Here is a 3,901-nt window from a genome sequence, read left to right as displayed (position 1 = left end):
TGACACGATGCGGTTATTAGTTTAACAAACATCACAAGATATGTATAATTCTTTGTTTTACTCTCATTCACTTTGTTGTTTTACTTATGTGAGAGCAATTTTGATGTCCCCTCGGTGTATCAGGCCCTGGTGGCTATTGGACATGCGCATTTTTCTAAGAGTTAACCGTGAACATATTTTATATTGACTTCCACGCACAAGTCGGCACACAGAATGAACTCCGGTTTCGTAGATAAATAAGGCAAGGTTCGACTTCGTATGTACGTAATGGCGAAAGGACACCACCCGATAAGCTATCGGCCGTTTTGTTTCCAAACATGAGTGCACAATCCTGATACATAGACCTGAAATATTAAAACTGAACCAGATTATCGTATGTGATCCTAAAGGATCCTACAAATGACTGCAGACGCATTTATAAGAAAGTAACTTAATATTCAATAATGATCACAAATTACACAGAGGAATTACACATACCTCTGATCGCTAAGGAAACACAAGAAGTTAAGTGAACAGCAAAAGAGGAAAACGTCGCTGCCGTACTTCTATTTTAAAAACTGAATAACATTTAGATATAATCTTTGAGGTTTCCGTTATTCATAATCTGTGAATTAAATCTGCTCTCCTCTGAATAACATTACATCTCCTACAACATGATCATTTCGTTACAACATAGTTAAGTAAAATTTAACACATTCTTTTTATATTTAGAAAATTCGTTTCACATTTTAGATACGGTTTCCTCTTTAAGTTTCTTTGGTCTGATGTTACGTTTCTCTCTGGTGTCCACATGTGTTTACCTCGTAGTAGACAGTACCTTTTTAAAAGTAATAAGACGTCTGTTGACGATGCAGTATTATGCCAAGAATGTTGGTTGACATACCTGAACATCCTGAATTTGTCCATCTTTATTAATACGCACCTTATAGACATAAGAAAGACAGTGATATGCAGCTTCATCTAGACTTCTTTTTGTCTTCTTCGCATCACAGAATCTACACTTGCAAGACCTGTTACGCGAAAGTTTTGTATATTATGGGAAGCCATTTCCTTGAAATACTTTATTAATCTACAAACTGAGAAACCCGACCCAAGTATTTATTAATTCCAATCTTCTTTTACTACATTTCCCCCTCCTTCCTCTCTCTGTCCATTTCCTCCTCGCCCTCCTCTAATTCCTTCTCCTCCTCCACCTGTCTCTGTTCATGTCTTCCTACCCTCTCTTTCTGCCCATCTTCTCTTGCCTCTCTCCCTGTCCACCTCCTCCCCTTTCCTTTCTGTGTTCATCACCTCCTCTCCCCTCTCCATATCCATCGCTTCCTCCTCCCTTCCTCCATCCTTTGCCTCCTCTGCCTAGGAGTCTTCATCTTCTCCTCCTCCATCTCTCTTCCTGTCTCTTCCTTCTAGTGTCTCTGAGCATCTCCTTTCCTTTCTCTGCCCATCTTCTCGTTCCCCTCTGTCTCTGTCCATTTCCTCGTCCCCTATCTCTGTCCATTTCCTCCTCCTCCTTCTCCTCCTATCTATGCTTATCTTTCATTCCCCCTAGTTGCCTGTCCGTCTCCTCGTCCTCTCTTCTCTCCCCACGTTATCACACTCACCCCAATAGGACGCTGGAGGTTATTACACACATAGTATTTCTTTCCAGAGTGTAACTAATAGGTGTACCAAATTCGACTGAAATCGTTGCAGGAGTTTAGGAAGGGCGTTTTACCTGTGTGAGTCAACGGCCTTGCCGCAGTGGATACACCGGTTCCCGTGAGATCACCGAAGTTAAGCGCTGTCTGGCGTGGTCAGCACTTGGATGGGTGACCATCCAGGCCGCCATGCGCTGTTGCCATTTTTCGGGGTGCACTCAGCCTCGTGATGCCAATTGTGGAGCTACGCGAACGAATAGTAGCGGCTTCGGTCAAGAATACCATCGTAACGACTGGGAGAGCGGTGTGCTGACTCCATGCAAGTCCTATCCGCATCCTCCAATGAGGGTGACACGGAGGTCGGATGGTCCCGGTAGCTCATGACTGTACCTGGCAAGTACACTGTAGCAAATTTCATCTCCTGTATGATGGATGAATGAATAAACAGAAGCAGTAGTTGCATGGCATCCTAGTATTAGTATTGGTTTATCACAAAACTTGGTGTAGGCTTAAGTACTTTGAAAACCTCAAAAAGAAGTCTAGAAGTGGAATCAAGCAGGTTCTTCCTGAAATACTGACACAGATAGGTCTTGCCAAGAACTATTCTGGGAAAATATGCGAAAAGTCTTCTGTTAAAAATATACAACAATTTAGCAAGTAAACCAGAAGACTAAGCTACTGATTAAATCTTTACTAAATATATGTGAAACACCACTTTAAGAAGCATGTACATGTTACGGTGGTTAGGCTGTCATTACTTTAAAAAATGAGTTACATACATGTTGAAGCAAAATATCCATTTTACGGGAATAGACAACTGAGACCACTACTTTACTCACAACGCAATCATAATAACCCTTTTTCAAAAATTGGTTGCACTATCGGCCATTCCTTAGACAGACCGACGCAACTTTGTAAAACTTAAACACAATCTTTGAAAGAAATAAGATTAGCTTTTTTAGCGAGGGATCTTGTTTCCTTCGCAGTTGCACTCCCTCTCTCATCTCCTGTTTTTTAGTAGACGCACTTTGTGAGTGGGAAGTGCGGTGTTTTCTTCATGTCTGTACATTTTAGGACACTGTACACTTGTTAAAATGACAACCTCATTTTTACTAAAATGTGTGTAAGTACCTTGTCCATGCCCATTCCTATGTTTCAGCTTTAGCATGAGATGAGACAATGCAGAGGTCTTGATAATGTGATGCGACTGATCGGTCGCCATTATAGCCGACTGTATGCCAATTTGTATGATCAGTCAAAGAATCTTTCTTCTCTTTTCATTATTTACGAAGTCGGATTACGGTTTCTTGAATGCATTTTGATGCAGGCGAGCATTGACGATTCAAACCTTCGTTATTGATACACTGTCTAGTATCACCATATTAATGACAGTCAGCGAAAACCAGCTACGTCGATCATTTCCTTTATAACAATACTTCTTTCTGAAAGCCTGAGAGAATTTTTTTAATTATAAACTAGAGAAGTATCAGTACAATTCTTTCGAACTACTTAATTAATATAGCAGGTATTACTTTAAATTGTCATTAATACCATCAGAACTGCCTGCCAGTGATGTCTATTGAACTAAATGAAAAATGCCTTTATCGTTTCTTGCTGTTATTGGCCACACAGAGAATGACACGTCATACTTAATATTTCTAAGCGAGAACTTGTCTAAACTACAATGACATTGACGCACCTACGGGATACTAAAACAAGAACTCAGGTCTACGTGGAGATATACCTCCATGCAGTTCGGTTTCTTCTACATTTCAAGAATGTTCCACTTTGTTGACATACACAGTCATGATAGTACGCCTTGCTTACATATTTTCTCATTGCGTACATGAATTAGCTACCAAAGAAAACATAGGTAATTTTTTTCATTTGATTTGAAAGTTGAAAATTTAGTATGTATCAGTACCAGTAAGCAAAGAAGCATTCTTTTCGGAGTTCTAGTTTCAACAGCTAAGAAGCATTCTTTTCGGAGTTCTAGTTTCAACAGCTACCGACAGCAATATAATAAAAGTGGATTTAAATGGATTATGAAAGCATCCTTTCCCGATCACATACTTCTCTTCTTGGTTCTTTGATATTTATAAACAAAAAGAAAGCTGTATTTACGAGGACAATTGCGTCATATTAGTGTACCAAATACGCATTTATGACCAGAAAAAGGTTTGAAAACGCCTTTCTGGCACTGTTATTAACGTAAGCACAGTTTTATTTACAATTTAAAAGATCTCTCACGTGCACACAACAAATTT

At 39.6% G+C, this 3,901-nt stretch overlaps 1 pseudogene; it reads left to right on the top strand.

Annotated features, from left to right (window-relative positions):
- Nucleotides 1-1,719: 1,719 nt before the first annotated feature.
- On the top strand, nucleotides 1,720-1,837 carry LOC126203281 (5S ribosomal RNA; annotated as a pseudogene).
- Nucleotides 1,838-3,901: the final 2,064 nt, after the last annotated feature.

The sequence above is a fragment of the Schistocerca nitens genome, chromosome 1, assembly GCF_023898315.1.
Source record: "Schistocerca nitens isolate TAMUIC-IGC-003100 chromosome 1, iqSchNite1.1, whole genome shotgun sequence".
Classification (NCBI taxonomy): Eukaryota; Metazoa; Arthropoda; class Insecta; order Orthoptera; family Acrididae; genus Schistocerca; species Schistocerca nitens.
This window is presented reverse-complemented; position numbering and strand designations above follow the sequence as displayed.